We start from the raw sequence: 18504 nt of genomic DNA on the forward strand, positions 1-18504 counted from the left end.
GGGGAACTTCCATTTTTATTCAAACAACCTCGCTGCAAAAACTTTTTAAAGTTATCCTTTGCTGAATGAAGTTTAATTGGGTTTTTAATCAGCATAATCGAATCCATTGTTACTGTTCAATGTCCTCTCTGGCTCTGAAAAACTAACTTCACAATTGTACAATGGCTGGAATTCTCCGAACTCACCCACGGCTGGGTTTATCCAGTCCCGCTGCAGTGAATGAAGATTTGGCTGAGCGCCAAATTCTCTGTTCTCGCTGGCAGCAACATCGGGGCGAACGAAATCGGTGAATTCTGGCCAATATAAAATTCCTCAATTTTGATATTTTTAAAAAGTCTTTTTTTTTTAAATAAAGATTTTCCAAAGGTATATGTGTGATGTTTGGTAATGAATCTGTCGTGGTCTGTATTTTGCTCCTTACAAAATGATTCTGAAGTGAAAGGTAATCAGTACATTTCACTCCTGGTTTTCTGGCTGTGAGAATCCTTTAGTGTGATTGGCTGCTTAGTCTGAACGCTGACATTGCTGTGGCTGCACTCCACAGACGTTCCTGGGCTGATGTCGCAATGCAATTAATGTTTTGAAGTATGAAATTCACACCACAGAGATAGTTCAATCTGGGCCATAACTTTCTCTTATTATGCCTGAATTTAGCAGTCACCCAGTCTGCGTTTGGTCTCTCCGATGTAGAGTAGATTGCATTGGGAGCAGTGAATGTAATAGACCAGATTAAAGGAGGTGCTGCTTCACCTGGAAGAGTGCTTGGGCCCTGGGGATGGTGAGCAGGGAGGAGGTAAAGGGGCAGGTGTTGTACCTCCTGTAATTGCATGGGAAGGTGCTGAGGGCAGGGGGGGGTGAGGTGTTGGGAGAGACTGGGTGACTGCTTTGCTGAACACCTTCGATCCATCCGCAAGCAGGACCCAGACTTTCCTGTCACTTGCCATTTCAACGCACCACCCTGCTCTCCTGTCCACAAGTCCCCCCTTGGCCTTTTGCAATGTTCTGGTGAACCCCAACGCAAACTGGAGAATCAGCACTTCATCTTCCAACTGGGCATTTTACAGCCTTCCGGACTGAACACTGAGTTCAACAACTTCAGAGCGTGAACTCTCCCCACAACCTTCACCCCATTTCCATTTATTTTATTTCATTTCTCCTTTTCATCTCATTTACCCATTTTTATCACTTCATATTCTTATTTTTATTTTTCCACTTCTGAAATCTCGTTCCCCTTCTTATCTCCAAACCTTCCCCCCCGCCCCCTCCCCAACACCCACCCTACCCCACACACACACACACACACAGACACAGGGCCAACTGTCACAATCCTCAGTTCATCCCTTAACAACCTGTACCTCTGTTCTGCCATTCACACATTCTCATCACTTAATGGACGCTTTTAGCATCTTCCCCAACCTTAATCATCACCATTTACGTTCCCTTTGTTCAATTACAGCCCTCTCCAACCCACCCCTCTCCCACCCTCCTAGTATAGATCTTGTCTGAATTTCTTTGCCTTCAGCTCTGACAAAGCGTCATCCTGATCCGAAACATTGGCTGGAATTTTACCACCTCACCCCCCGCCCCCAACCCCACCCGCCCCGCCCCCTATCCCCCAATTCCAGGGCAGGTGAGACTCGCAGAATGGAAATCTCCGTTCGCCCAAGCAAGGTCATAAAATCCCAGCCATTGGCTCTATTCTCTCTCCACAGGTGCTGTGATATATTAAACGGCTGAAAGCAGGATTTCCAGAGTCCCCTCGCGAGAAAGTCCCGCCTCAGAGAGTTGTCAGCCAATCTGACTGGCCAAAAGCTCCATACCCCAACCAGCGCCACACGGAGCGGTGGCCACTGCTGGTATTACATGCAGTCTTCAGATACCAGGTGGGTGTAAGAGTGTAAGGGTGGGGGGAGGGCGGTGGAGAGTGGGTCACATTGCAGGGACTGGGATGGAAGACCCTGGGGGTGGGGGAGTGTTGTGGGGGTCCATGAAGGAGGTCTACCCTCACAACCTGCCTGAGGCCTGAGCAGGTTAACCAACCTGGCTTTCCCTCCTTGAACTCCTCCCACCAGCGAGAGTGCCAACGTCAGAATTGTGGGCATGCAGGAATTGGTCTTTAAGTGGCCATTAATCAACCAGTTTACAAATGTAAAGTAATGCATTTGGGAAGATCTAATAAAGATAGGAAGTACACAGTAAGTGGCAGAACCCTGAAGAGTATTGATAGGCAGAGGGATCTGGGTGTACAGGTACACAGGTCACTGAAAGTGGCAACGCAGCATGAGAAGGTAGTCAAGAAGGCATACGGCATGCTTGCCTTCATCAGCCGGGGCATTGAGTTTAAAAATTGGCAAGTCATGTTGCAGCTTTATAGAACCTGAGTTAGGCCACACTTGGAATATAGTGTCCAATTCTGGTCGCCACACTACCTGAAGAATGTGGAGACTTTGGGGAGGGTACAGAAAAGATTTACCAGCTTGTTGCCTGGTATGTGGGGCATTAGACATGAGGAGAGATTAGAGAAACTTGGTTTGTTCTCACTGGAATGACGGAGGTTGAGGGGCGACCTGATAGAAGTCTACAGGATTATGAGGAGCAGTGGATAGTCAGAAGGCTTTTTCCCAGGGTGGAAGAGTCAATTACTAGGGGGCATAGGTTTAAAGGAGATGTACGAGGCAAGTTTTTATACAGAGGGTGGTGGATGCCTGGAACTCGCTGCCAGGGAAGGTGGTGGAAGCAGATACGATAGTGAGTTTTAAGGGGCGTCTGGACAAATACAGGAAGAGGATGGGAATAGAGCGATATGGTCCCCAGAAGGGTAGGGGGTTTTAGTTCAGTCAGGCAGCATGGTCGGTGCAGGCTTGGAAGGCCGAAGGGCCTGTTCCTGTGCTGTAGTTTTCTTTGATCTTTGCTCTTAGTTGAGGACTTAACTTGTGGCGAGAACGGGTGGATGTCCAGGCCTCACCTGCCTCACGTAAAATTACAGCCAACTCGAGGGTGGGCAGGCAGGTGGCAGGGAGGTCATCTGGGGAATTTAACCCAACTATAAACTCTGTGGTGCGGCATGCACAATCCTGTCCATCGGACTCAAAAATGAGTGCTGACAATTAGCTATTCAGCTCACCTACTCCCTTTGCTTGCTATCCAGATAATACAAAGGCTGCATCCTTGTTTGAATGATTGTGGTGTGAAGCCAATGTGAAGCAGGGTTTTAATAGCTGGACTCCGGAGCCGGGAGTTAAAATCCGGAGCAGATTTTGCACAACTCATCGCTCATCTATGTTAGTTCAAGCCAGCCTGCCCCTCTTAAAGGTGGGGAGGGGCATTTTGGCCGGGGGAGCTGCCGGAAGTCATTCCATGAGTGAGTTTGACCCGAGAAAACACGGCAGGAGCAAGCTTTCTGATTTCCTGATGGAACACACTGGAGGCCTTGCTACAGGGGCTGGTGGAAAGGAAGGGAAAAAACTCTCAAACTCAACACAATTTTACAATTCTCTCCCTTGGTTTCAATTCCCTGAATTGTCCTCCCCCTTCCTATCTCTGTGACCACCTCCAGCACCAAAATCCTTGGGAGCCCTGCACCCTCCAATTCTGGCCTCTTGTGCGGTCCCCCTATCTCCCCACTCCACCATTGGCAGCCATTCCCTCAGTCTTCCAGACACCGAGACTCTTTCTAAAAAGTATCTCTTCCACCACTTATTTCAGGCACTTCTGCTGATCATTCCCTTTTTTTGACTCGGAGTCAATTATTGAACAAAGAACAAAGAAAATCACAGCACAGGAACAGGTCCTTCTGCCCTCCAGGCCTGCACCGACTATGCTGCCCGACTGAACTAAAACCCCCTATCCATCCAGGAAACATATCCCTCTATTCCCATCCTATTCATGTATTTGTCAAGATGCCCCTTAAAAGTCACTATCGTATCTGCTTCCACTACCTCCCCCGGCAGCGAGTTCCAGGCACCCACCACCCTCTGTGTAAAAAACCTTGCCTCGTACATCTCCTATAAACCTTGTCCCTCGCACCTTAAACCAGTGCCCCCTAGTAACTGACTCTTCCGCCCTGGGAAAAAGCTTCTGACTATCCAATTGTTTGGTAATCATTTGCGTAAAGCGCCTTGGGATATTTTGCTATGTTGAAGGCACAACATAAATACAATTTGTTGCTATAGGATTATGAATTCGTAATCAAGTGAAGTTGTTCTGATATTGTAATAAATCAAATCAAATGTGCCTTAATGAACTGTGAGAGTGAAGACCTGGGAGAGAGATCCCATCAATATCATTATGAGCACTGAGAACACAACTTAAAGTAATTGGCAAAAGAGCCAGAAAGGAGATGTTGTGAATTGTTGTACACCCAAGTTGTTATGATCTAGAGTGCACTGCTGAAAGAAGAGCTGGGAGCAGATTTGATTTAATTTGATTTGATTTGATTTATTATTGTCACATGTATTAATGTACAGTGAAAGGTATTGTTTCTCGCACGCTGTACAGACAAGGCATACCGTACATAGAGAAGGAAAGGAGAGAGTGCAGAGTGTAGTGTTACAGTCATAGCTAGGGTGTAGAGAAAGATCAACTTAATGCGAGGTAGGTTCATTCAAAAGTCTGATGGCAACAGGGGAGAAGTTGTTCTTGAATCAGTTGGTACATGATCTCAGACTTTTGTATCCTTTTCCTGACGGAAGAAGGTGGAAGAGAGTAGATTTTACCGGCACGCTCGCCCCAATTTCGTGGCGGGCGAGGCTCGCAGAACGTCATTCTCCATTGGCCTCGGGAGTGATGTTATGAACCCCGGGTGGGCGTGCCGGTAAAATTCCAGCCTATGTCTGGGGTGCGTGGGATCTTTGATTATGCTGGCTGCTTTTCATAGAAATAGATAGAAACCCTACAGTACAGAAAGAGGCCATTCAGCCCATCGAGTCTGCACCGACCACAATCCCACCCAGGCCCTACCCCCGTATCCCTACATATTTACCCACTAATCCTTCTAGCCTACGCATCTCAGGACACTAACGGGCAATTTTAGCATGGCCAATCAACCTAGCCCACACATCTTTGGACTGTGGGAGGAAACCGGAGCACCTGGAGGAAACCCACGCAGACACGGGGAGAATGTGCAAACTCCACACAGACAGTGACCCAAGCCGGGAATCGAACCCAGGTCCCTGGAGCTGTGAAGCAGCAGTGCTAACCACTGTGCTACCGTGCCGCCCCTTTTCTGAGGCAGCGGGAATGTAACACTGCATTCTGCACGATCTCCTTTCCTTCTCTGTGTACCGTATGCCTTGTCTGCACAGCATGCAAGAAACAATACCTTTCACTGTACATTAATACATGTGACACTTAAATGGACAATTCACAACATCTCCTTTCTGGCTCTTTTGCCAATTACTTTAAGTGTCAATGGACGGGAGGCTGGTTTGAGTGATGGACTGGACTTCGTTCAAGACCTTTTGTAGTTTCTTGTGGTCTTGGACAGAGCAGAAGACATGCCAAGCTGTGAAACAACCAGAAAGAATGTTTTCTATGGTGCACCTGTAGAGGTTGGTGAGAGTCGTAGCAAACATGCCAAATTTCCTTACTCTCCTGAGAAAGTAGAGGCGTTGGTGGGCTTTCTTAACTATAGTATCAGCGTGGAGGGACCAGGACAGGTTGTTGGTGATCTGGACACCTAAAACCTAAATACGAGCGTGCAAATTAGGAGCAGGTGTAGGCCACTCAGCCCCTCGGGCCTGCTGCACCATTTGATAAGATCATGATTGATCAAATGTTAACCGCCTACCCCTGATAACCAGTCACCCCTTGCTTATCAAGAATCGATCTACTTCTGCCTTAAGGATATTCAAAGACTGCCACCTTGTGAGTAAGAGTGTTTCAAAGTCTGATAATTCTCTGAGAAGAGAAAGAATCCTCTTCTCTCTCTTAAATCTTTAAACAGTGACCCACTGGGGCGGCACGGTAGCACAGTGGTAGCACAGTGGTTAGCACTGCTGCTTCACAGCTCCAGGGTTCCGGGTTCAATTCCCGGCTCGGGTCACTGTCTGTGTGGAGTTTGCACATTCTCCTCGTGTCTGCGTGGGTTTCCTCCGGGTGCTCCGGTTTCCTCCCACAGTCCAAAGATGTGCGGGTTAGGTTGATTGACCAGGTTAAAAATTGCCCCTTAGAGTCCTGGGATGCGTAGGTTAGAGGGATTAGCGGGTAAATATGTGGGGATAGGGCCTGGGTGGGATGGTGGTCGGTGCAGACTCGATGGGCCGAATGGCCTCCTTCTGCACTGTAGGGTTTCTATGATTTCTATGACACCTAGTTCTAGATTCTCCCACAAGAGGAAACATCTTTTCCACATCTACCCTTTAAGGTCCCCTCAGGATGTTATATGTTTAAATCAAGTCACCTCTTACTCTTCTAAATTCCAGTGGATAAAAGTCTAGCCTGTCCTCTCCTTCTTAATAAGTCGACCTGCCCATTCCAGGTACCAGTCTAGTAAATCTTCTCTGAACCTGCTTCCAATGAATTTCCATCTTTCCTTAAATAAGGAGATCAATACTGTGCACAAAACTCCATTTGCGGTTTCACTAATGCCTAATGTATAAGTGAAGCATAACCTCCCTACTCTTGGATTCACTTCCCCTTGCAATGAACAATAGCTTCCTATTAGGTTTCCAAAGTACTAGCTGCAGCTGGATATTAGCCTTTTGTGATTCATGCATGAGGACACCCAGGTCCCTTTGCAATCTGTCACCATTCAGATAATATGTTTTTTTATTCTTCCTGCCAAAATGGACAATTTCACTTTTTCCCATATTATACTCCACTTGCCCACTCACCTAATCTTTCAAGTACTGGAACAGGGATGTGTTGTTGCAATTATACAGGGCCTTGGTGAGGCCACAACTAGAATATTGTGTGCAGTTTTGGTCACCTTTTCTGAGGAAGGATGTTCTCGCTTTGAGGGAGTGCAGCAAAGGTTTATCAGGCTGATTCTGGGGATGGCGGGACTGATGTATGAGGAGAGATTGACTAGGTTAGGATTGTTTTCGCTGGAGTTCAGATGAATGAGTGGGGGGGATATCATAGAGAGTTATTAAATTCTAACAGGTCTAGACAGGATAGATGCAGGGAGGATGTTCCCGATGGTGGGAGAGTCCACAACCAGGGGTCACAGTCTGAGGACCCAGGGTAGACCATTTAGGACGGAGATGAGGAGACATTTCTTCATCCAAAGAGTGGTGAGCCTGTGGAATTCATTTCAATTCACAGAAAGTAGTTGATGCTAAAACATTGAATGTATTCAAGAGGTGGCTGGATATAGCACTTGGGGTGAACGGGATCAAAGGTTATGGGGAGAAAGCAGGATTAAGCTACTGAGATGGACGTTCAGCCATGATCGTAATGAATGGCGGAGCAGGCTCGAAGGATCAAATGGCCTCCTCCTGCTCCTATTTTCTATGTTTCTATATCCTTCTGTACCCTCCTTATGACCACTTCATAACTTACTCTCCTACTTATCTTTGCACTATCTGCAAATATAGCAAGCATAGGATTTGACCCTTCATCAAAATCATTTCTATATATTGTAAAGAGTTGAGACCCTAGCACTAATCCCTGTAGCACACCACACATTTCAAATTGCCAACCAGAAAATGACCCATTTATGCTTACTCTACTTCCTGTGAGCTAGGCAATCTTCTACCCATGACAATATGTTACCTCCTACGCCATGAGCTTGTATTTTATGTAATAGCCTTTTATGAGGCACTATATCAGATGCCTTTTGGAAATCTAAGTTCAGTACATCCACTGGTTCCCCTTTATCCACAGCACCTGTAACTTATTCAAAGAATTACAATAAATTCATTAAACGTGATCACCATTTGACTCTGCCTGATTATCGTAAATTTATCTAAGTGTTCTGCCATTACTTATTTAATCGCAGTTTTTGACATTTTTCCTGTGAGGGGTGATAGGGTCTGTAGTTTCCTGTTTTCTGTTTCCCTTCCCTTTTGGATTTTGAATAAATTAGTTAAATTAGCTATCCTCCAATCTAATGGCACCTCCCCAAATCTAAGTAAGAACATAAGAACATAAGAAATAGGAGCAGGAGTAGGCCATCTAGCCCCTCGAGCCTGCCCCGCCATTCAATAAGATCATGGCTGATCTGACGTGGATCAGTACCACTTACCCGCCTGATCCCCATAACCCTTAATTCCCTTACCGCTCAGGAATCCATCCATCCGCGCTTTAAACATATTCAGCGAGGTAGCCTCCACCACCTCAGTGGGCAGAGAATTCCAGAGATTCACCACCCTCTGGGAGAAGAAGTTCCTCCTCAACTCTGTCTTAAACCGACCCCCCTTTATTTTGAGGCTGTGTCCTCTAGTTTTAACTTCCTTACTAAGTGGAAAGAATCTCTCCGCCTCCACCCTATCCAGCCCCCGCATTATCTTATAAGTCTCCATAAGATCCCCCCTCATCCTTCTAAACTCCAACGAGTACAAACCCAATCTCCTCAGCCTCTCCTCATAATCCAAACCCCTCATCTCCGGTATCAACCTGGTGAACCTTCTCTGCACTCCCTCCAATGCCAATATATCCTTCCTCATATAAGTGCCTCATAAAAGGCTATTACATAAAATACAAGCTCATGGGGTAGGAGGTAACATATTGTCATGGGTAGAAGATTGCCTAGCTCACAGGAAGTAGAGTAAGCATAAGTGGTCATAAGTAGTTTTGTAAAATTAAAACCAATTAAATTCACTTGCTACTTCTTTTGAGACCTTAAGATGAAATCTATCAGGTCCCAGAGACTTGTTAACCACAGCTCCAACAATTTATTCTATACCACTTCCCAGGTGATTGTAATTTTCTTGAGTTCCTCCCTCCCTTTCATTTCCAGGTTCTATAGGACCTATGCTCAATTTGCTAACTCTAGGGTGGCACAGTGGTTAGCACTGCTGCCTCACAGCACCAGGGACCTGAGTTCGATTCCCAGCTTGGGTCACTGTCTGTGCAGAGTTTGCACATTCTCCCTGTGTCTGCATGGGTTTCCTCCGGGTGCTCTGGTTTCTTCCCACAGTCTGAAAGATGTGCTGGTTAGGTGGATTGGCCATGCTAAATTCTCCCTCAGTGTACCTGGACAGGCGCCGGAGTGTGGCAATTAAGGGATTTTCACAGCAACTTCACTGCAGTGTTAATGTAAACCTACTTGTGACTAATAAATTAACTTCAAGAATTTAAAATATCTATATAATTTTTTTTAATTGATTCATTTGTGGGACATGGGCGTTGCTGATTGACCAGCATTTATTGTCCATCCCTAGTTACCCGAGGGCAGTTGGGAGTCAACCACATTGCTGTGGCTCTGGAGTTACATGTTGGCCAGATCGGGTAAGGATGGCAGATTTCCTTCCCTAAAGGACATTAGTGAACCAGATGGGTTTTTCCAACAATCGACAATGGTTTCATGGTCATCAGCAGATTCTTAATCCCAGATATTTTTTAATGGATTCAAATTCCACCATCTGCCGTGGCGGGATTCGAATCCGAGTCCCCAGAACATTAGCTGAGATTCTGGATTAATAAACTAGTGATAATACCACTGGGCCGTCGCCTCCCCAAAGTCGGGATTAGCTTCAGGCCATTTTCAGGGAGAGGGATAGGGATAATGGTCAGGGAATAATGTTTGAGGCAGGGACCAAAGACAATGGCCGGAATTTTCTGGGATTCTCTGGTCCTGCTGCAGTGAACAGAGATCTGGCTGAGCGCCAAATTCTCCATCTTCGTTTGGATTGTCGGTGGGGGTGTGAACGGCCGGAAAATTCCAGCCAATGGCTTTGATCTTCCCAATACTTAGTTCAAGGAAATTTCTGTTGATCCAATACTTGGATGTGGGACAGTCAGTGTGATCCTCACCATGGGAGCTAATCAATAAATGAACTTCATTGGCAGTGAAGCATTTTAGAAGATCCTGGGTTCGTGACAGGTGCTATATAAATGCATATCTTTTTTTTCAATCCAGAGGGTCTGAACTAATAAAACAGAAGATGAGAATTGAAATCCCAACAGATTCTGAATGCGTGGGTTTCCTCTGGATGCTTTGGTTTCCTCCCACACTCCAAAGATGTGCAGGTTAGATGGATTGGCCATGGTAAATTGCCCCTTATTGTCCCAAGAGATATAGCTTAGATGAATTAGCTAAGGCAAATGTGTAGGTTTCCAGTGATAGAGTAGGGGAATGGGCCTGTGTCAGATACTCTATCGGAGTGTCGCTGCAGACTCAATGGGCTGAATGGCCTCTTCTGCACTGTTGGGATTCTATGATCCCTCAGTGGTGGCATGGTCACCTCTCAATCAGCAAGTTATACATTCAAGTCCAACTCCAAAGAATCGTACGCAATATCTAAGACAACACCTCAGCGTAAAACTGAAGGAACGCTGTATCACTACAAATAATGCTTTGCAGGTCAAATGTTAAACTGAGGCCCTACCTAACTTCGCAAGAAGATGGTAAGCATCCCTTGGCGCCCATTTCAAAGCAGAAAGGGGGAGTTCCGGCTGGAGTTCTGGTCAATATTGCTCTCTCAATTAATGTCACTCAAACTGTTGAAATGGCCATTATCACTTTGCTCTTTGTGGGAGCTTGCTGTGCGTAAATTGGCTGCCACATTTCCTCCATGGCAATAGCAACCGCAATTCAACAGTACATTGTTAGGTGTGGCATGCTTTGGGATGTTGGAAAGGTGTTGGATAAATGAAAGGTCTTTCTTATTTCTCTTGATTTATCTGTTCTCCCCAACCTTGGGCGCTCAAACAATGATGGACAATTAAACATGCCGCAGAGGTATCATAGAATCCTAGAATCCTTACAGTACTGAAGGAGGCCATTTGGCCCATTGAGTCTGTACCGAGCACAATCCCACTCAGGCCCTATTCCCATAGCCTTCATTTATCCTGCTAGTCCCCCTGACACTAAGGGCCAATTTAGCATGGCCAATCAACCGAACCCGCACATCTTTGGACTGTGGGAGGAAACCAGAGCACCCGAAGGAAACCCACGCAGACACAGGGAGAAAGCGCAAACTCCACACAGGCAGTAGCCCAAGCCAGGAATCGAACCCGGGTCCCTGGCACTGTGAGGCAGCAGTGCTAACCACTGTGCCACCGTGCCACCCTATTAACCAGCAGAGATACACGGCCTTTCTTGTCATCCAAGCTGTTGATTTCGCACACTTCCAGCACCAAGGTGATCAAGAAAACTTTTTTTTTAAGAAAGTGGCCTCAGTAACTTAGAAAAGAAAAAAAAAATTGGGATTTCCCCTCCAGTGCATTGGAAAAGCAAACCCTCATCTCAAATATTGCCACTTCAGTGGAATTGATTCTTTGAAATGCTTTTGGGGATTGACCTTCATTTGCCCTACTTAACTCGATTAGTTTCCAATTAGAATTGCCCGTGTCAGTTCAAGTGGCATCACCCTGCAACTTAATCCAATTGCTTCTCACTTGAGCGGCCATGTAACATTGCAAGTGCTGCTCACCATAGATTGTTGAATAGTCACGGTCCTGTCCCATTTACCCTACTGCACCTTTCTTCAGGGCGTTTAAGGCTGGCACTATTTTGGAAATAAATGGCGGCACTGCGGTGTCTTCTAGCTGAGAAGATGCTGTCCCGGCAAGTACCCCATGACCTATCCTGGACTACATCGAGTTATCTGCTTTCAGTTGGGACAGTTAGATGGAGGGATGAGCTGAGGGGTGGAACTGGATGCCATGAAGCGAGGGAAATGTAATAAATCCTCAGAGGTAGACGTCCCTTCACCAAAATCCCTTTATTTACAAGTCTGACAGCAGCACTCAGAGTGCTTTCAGTTAACAGTCTACACTCGGAGTCCCAGAGGAACTGACACTCCTGGTTAAATACAAAACAAGAGGCTCCCTGAATGTCCCATCAATTTTGCCCTTAATCAGGGAGTTCATCTCCTAACAGGCTCCCCTCAATGGTCTGATTAAAGTCATTACAGGAGAAAGCAGCAAGGACTAATCCAGGGCTTGTGACTGGCAGTGTGGCTGGAGCCGAGGGTAGCTTGAAGCCCAGGAGATTGGCTGAAAATCTGGGAAAGGAATTGGAAACCTCGTCAAACTGATTGGCTGCTCTCCAGAATCTGAGAAGCCTCAGCAGAGAGATAGAGAGAGGGCACAGCATTCCGACCTGAACAGCCTGGTGAGTGATTGCATTGAGGAGCCTAGGCCCTGAATGGAACAGAGATAGAATCACAGAATCCTACAGTGCTGAAGGAGGCCATTCAGTCCATCAAGTCTGCACCGACCACAATCCCACCTAGGCCCTAACACCATGCATTTACTCTAGCTCGTCCCCCGACACTAAGGGACGAAACCGGAGCACCCGGAGGGAACCCACGCAGACACGGGGAGAATGTGCAAACTCCACACAGACAGTCACACGAGACTGGAATTGAACCCAGGTCCCTGGTGCAGTGCGGCAGCAGTGCTAACCACTGTGCCACCCACGGTGGAGCATCAACAGTGAATATTCCTTTGTCAATAATTTGTTTCTTGGAGTTATGATTTCCCTTGAGGGTTGACATTGCTTCGATGCCAGTGGAATAAACAAACCTTGTTTAGATCCTTTCGTGCAGTCCATGTGTTTAAATCACATGTTATGCAATGCTGTGAAAAGTGAACTCCACTCACATGTCCAGGTCTTGGGGGTATCAAATGTCTTAGGTAAGCCCCCGTAACCTCCTTATCCTTATCTAAAACACACAGCAACTAGGAACTGCATCATCAAGGAACCATGCTTCCCACCATTTTGTAGCGGATAATTTACCTGGCAGCAGCAATGAAATAGTGGCAAAGGAAACACGATAGGAGCCAGCTTTGGCTCATTCCATCATTCCACAAGATCACGGCTGACCTTCCACCTCTCTATTTATTCCCATTTCCCTGAACTTCCCCAGTACCCAAAAATCCAAACTCCAAACATTGAGGCAGGGCATATCAATAGGTGTCCCATCTGTCAGACTTGTTTGTACATGTTTAGACTTTCTCAGCTGATAAAGGTGCAGCGAGTTTACCAGAATGATACCTGGACTCTAATGGTTAAGTTTTAAGTTTATTTATTATTGTGACAAGTAGGCTTACATTAACACTGCAATGAAGTTACTGTGAAAATCCCCTAGTCGCCACACTCCGGCGCCTGTTCGGGTACACTGAGGGAGAATTTAGCATGGCCAATGCACCTAACCAGAACATCTTTCGGACTGTGGGAGGAAACAGAAGCACCTGGAGGAAACCCACGCAGACACGGGGAGAACATGCAGACTCCGCACAGACAGTGGCCCAAGCCGGGAATTGAACCCGGCTCCCTGGCGCTGTGAGGCAGCAGTGTGAACCACTGTGCCACTGTGCCGCCCACCATTATTTAATTTAAATTAAATAACAGAGGAGAGGTCACACAAAGCTGTATTCCTTGCAATTTAGTTGATTAGGGGGTGATTTGAACAAAGTTTTCAAGTTATTTAAAGGGAGCAGATCAGAAACTACTTCATGGAGAATCTTGACCTCAGGAACGAAGCCTAAAAATCACAGGCAGACCTTTCAGGAGTGAAATTAGGAAACCCTTCTAGACATAAAGGGTGGTAGGATTTTGAACCCTCTTCCTCAAACGGCAATTGGATCATAGAATCCCTACAGTGCAGAAGGAGGCCATTCGGCCCATCAAGTCTGCACCGACTCTCTGACAGACCATCTTACCAAAGCCCTCTCCCCCACCCACCCGATCCCTGCAACCCCACACATTCACCATGGCTAACCCATCTAACCTACACATCTTTGGACACTAAGGGGAATTTAGCATGGCCAACACACCTAACCTGCACATCTTTGGACTGTGGGAGGAAACCGGAGCACCTGGAGGAAACCCACGCAGACACGGGGAGAATGTGCAAACTCTGCACAGACAGTGAGCCAAACCAGGAATCAAACCCAGGTCCCTGGCACTATGAGGCAGCAGTGCCAACCACTGTGCCACCCATAATTGATGCAAGGTCAATTCTTAATCCAAGACTGAGATTGGTAGATGTTTGTTTAGCAAAAATACTGAGGGATAGGAGGCATAATTTGGTACAGGGGAGTTAGGTCAGAGTTCAGCCATGATTTCATTGTGTCTGAACAAACTCAAGGGGCTGAATGTCCTATTCCTGTTCCTGTATTCCGACAAAAGGAACAGACATCTGGGACCTTGGGAAACAACACACCCAACAGTGTAACACTTTCACCAATGGGAATTAAGGATTGAAAAATCAACAGAGTGAATTTGAGTGGGTGAAATCAATATCAAAACAGGTACCGGAAGAGAAATAAAGAGGGAAGGAAAGAAGGATTGGATTATGAAAGAGAAGAGAAGCAAAGGGAAGGTAAGAAAAAAACAAATAAAATTTTATATTTTTAAATTCTTGAACAATTCACAACCTAAAAGAATAACATTCCACACATACAATTGCTTACTTTCTAATCCAAAGATATTGATTAGCAGTAACCAGTAATGCAGTGAGGAAGAGATACCCTGTGACCTGTAAATTGACATCAGTTGTTTTTTTTTTAGTTTATTTATTAGTGTCACAAGTGAGCTTACATTAACACTGCAATGAAGTTACTGTGAAAATTCCCTAGTCGCCACACTCCGTCGCCTGTTCGGCTACACTGAGGGAGAATTTAGCATGGCCAATGCACCTAACCAGCATGTCTTTCGGACTGTGGGAGGAAACCCACGCAGACACGGGGAGAATGTGCAAACTCCGCATAGATAGTGACCCCAGCCAGGAATCGAATCCGGGTCTCTGGCACTGTGAGGCAGCAGTGCTAACCACTGTGCCGCCGTGCAGCCCCACTTTCTGTACGCAAAAGCAGAATCTTGTGCTTTATTATTATGACTGGTCCCCAGGTGAGGACTCTCACCAATGTTTACAGATGCACCATAGAAAGCATCCTTTCTGGTTGTATCACAGCTTGGTATGGCTCTGGCTCTGCCCAAGACCGCAAGAAATTACAAAGGGTTGTAAATGTAGCCCAGTCCATCACACAAACCAGCCTCCCATCCATTGACTCTGTCTACACTTCCCGCTGCCTCGGAAAAGCAGCCAGCATGATCAAGGACTCCACACACCGTGGACATTCTCTCTTTCCAACTTCTTCCTTTGTGAAAAAGATACAAAAGTCTGAGTACCAAACGACTCAAGAACAGGTTCTTCCCTGCTGCCATCAGACCTTTGAATGGACTTACCTTATATTAAGCTGATCTTTCTCTGCACCCTAACTATGAATGTAACACTGCATTCTGCACTGTCTCCTCCTTCTCCCCTATGTACTCTATGAACGGTATGTTTTGTCTGTACAGCGCGCAAGAAACAATTCTTTTCACTGTGTCCCAATACGTGTGACAGTCATAAATCAAATCAAATTTCCAACAACATGCATTTATATAGCACCTTTAACCTAATACAATGTGAGTCATGGGGGGCATCATGAAACAAAATCTATTACCAAGCCACATAAAGGATTATTAGAGCAGGTGGCCAAATGCTTTGTTAAAGGAGTTTTGTTTAAGGATCATCCGAAAGGTGGAAGGCTAGAGTGACAGAGAGATTTAGAGAGGAAAGTTCAGAGCTTAGGGCATACACCACTAAATTCACGGCCACCAATGGTGGAACAATTAAAATCATGGATGCTCAAGAGGCCGGAATTAGAGGAGAGCTGGTAGCTCAGAGAATTGTAGAGATGGAGAGGATTCCAGAGGTAGGGAGGGGCAAGACCAGGGAGAAATTTGAAAACTAGGATGAGAATTTCAAAATTAAATCAACACTTAAATGGGAGACGTACATTACTTCGAAGTATCGTGAACTGTGGGGAGAATAGTGTCGAACTTCAAAGGGGCATAGACAAGTGATGGAATGGGCAGAACAGTGGCAATGGAGTTCAAGACAGAGCAATGTGAAGTCATTCACTTTGGTAGGAAGGACACGGAGGGGCAATATAAAATAAAGGGTACGACTCTATAGGGGGTGCAGGAGCAGAGGGACCTGGGTGAATATGTGAATAAATTATTGAAGATGGCAGGACAGGTTGAGAGAATAAAGCATGCAGAATGTGAGGTTTTATCAATAGGGCATAGAGTACAAGAGCAAGGATGTTATGCTGAACTTATATAAGACATTAGTTAGATCTCAGCTGGAATATTGGGTCAATTCCTGGACACTGCACTTCAGGAAGAACTTGAAGGCATTAGAGAGAGTGCAGAAAAGATTCACAAGAATCTTTACGGTTTCCTTAAAACCGAATCACAGGATTGTTACGGCGCAGTAGGAGGCCATTCGGTGCAGGTTCCAGGGATGAGGAATTTCAGTCATCAAGATAGAACGGAGAAGTTGGGACCATTTTCCTTGGAGAAGAGACGGCTGAGAGGAGATTTGAAATCATCCAGATGAGGTAGACTGGGGGAAACTGGTCGAGAAGAGGGAAAAATTTCAAATAATTGGCTAAAGCAACGTGAGGAAAACTTTGTTATGTGGCGAGTGGTTAGGGTCACAGAATACACCACCGGATAGTGTGGCAGAGGCAATTGAAGCATTCAAAATGGACCTCGTCTATTAATTGAAAAGGAAGAATGTGCGGGGTTACGGGGAAAAGGCAGCAGTATGGCACTCGGTGAAGTGCTCATTCAGAGAGCCAGTGCAAACAAGGTGGGCCGAATGGCCTCCTTCTGCACTGTAATAATTCTGTGATTTGGTTTTAAGGAAACAGTAAAAGGAGTGTGGGCGAGAGAGAAACAGAGGGTGGGATTTTCCAGACACACTCACCCCAAAACCGGAAAATCCCACCTGAGATCTGTTTATTTTTATTTATTTATTTATTAATCACAAGTAGGCTTACATCAACACTGCAATTAAGTTACTGTGAAAATCCCCTAGTCGCCACACTCAGGCGCCTGTTCAAATACACTGAGGGAGAATTTAGCCTGGCCAATTCACCTAACCAGCACATCTTTGGACCGTGGGAGGAAACCGGAGCACCCGGAGGAGGAAACCCACGGAAAATGTGCAAGCTCCACACAGACAGTGACCCAACCCGGGAATTGAACTCGGGTGCCTGGCGCTGTGAGGCAGCAGTGCTAACCACAGTGCGGGCCTTTGCATGGTCCATCCCTCCCATCCCCCCACCGGTCTGCTACAATTCCCCTGGCGCATGGGAGGGGAAAATTTTCCCATCACAGAGGTTTAGGGAGGGAATTCCAGACCTTCAAGGCGAGATGGCTGAAGGCAGGAACAGTCTGGTTTCAATTTGGAATTGTGCCAAACTAATCTCACATTACAGAATTGTAAAGACCGGGTAGAAAGGAAATCGATTGAAATCAGGCTCAGAGGCTAAAGTTATGAGTAAGGAAGATAATAAAATGCTGCTTGCCAATTTGCCATGCAGTGTCTGAAAGTGGAAAATAAAACAGCAGCATTGATTCTGGGTTCAGAATTGTTGTTGATATAAATGCTTAACTGGTACAAATTTCAAAGACATGTCTTATCCCTCGAGATTAAGATTCAGATTCTCAGCAAGATGTACTTAATCCTAACTTCACAAATGAGATTGGTATCCTCACTCTCTGTGGAAAGAGATAATACATTTTGCAGTTCTCCCCATGGTTCTCCTCCTGGTTTCCACCTTTCCACGGAAAGTGATACGATAAGAAAGAGTTTGCATTTTGTAAATTCTGCGGGTGATCCAGGAGGATTCTTGGGAATTATCCGGGCGGCACGGTGGCACAGTGGTTAGCACAGCTGCCTCACAACGCCAGGGACCCAGGTTCGATTACCGACTTGGATCACTGTGCGGAATCTGCATGTTCTCCCCGTGTCTGCGTGGGTTTCCTCCGGGTGCTCCGGTTTCCCCCCAAAGATCTGCGGGTTAGGTTGATTGGCAAAGTTAAATTGCCCCTAGTGTCCCGGGATCCATAGGTTAGAGGGACTAGCAGGGTAAATATGTAGGGTGACGGGGATAGGGCCTGGGTGGGATTGTTGTCGGTGCAGGATCGATGGGCCGAATGGCACTGTAGGGATTCTCTGATTCTATGACTACATTTCAAAAGCACGGCGTTAGCTGTAAAGTGCTATGAGACATCTGGAAGTCCATAAAAGATGCTATAGAAATGCCAGCCTTTTTTACTTTTCCATTGACTTCATAGAATCTAAGAATCATACAGAAGTGCCTGTGCTGACACCTTGAAAGAATTAGCCCCTTGCTCTGTTCTTTCCCCATTACCCTGCAAATTGTTCCTTTTGGGTAAATCTCCAACTTCCTTTGAAGAGTAATGATGTTTCCACCACATTTTCAGGAAGTGCATTCCACGACTCACTGCATGAAGAAAACATCTCTTCAACTCCCCTCTGACTATCTCTGACAATTTGTTTTAATCTGCATCCTTTGGGTTTTTTT

The sequence above is a fragment of the Mustelus asterias genome, chromosome 2 (assembly GCF_964213995.1).
Source record: "Mustelus asterias chromosome 2, sMusAst1.hap1.1, whole genome shotgun sequence".
In the NCBI taxonomy this organism is placed as follows: domain Eukaryota; kingdom Metazoa; phylum Chordata; class Chondrichthyes; order Carcharhiniformes; family Triakidae; genus Mustelus; species Mustelus asterias.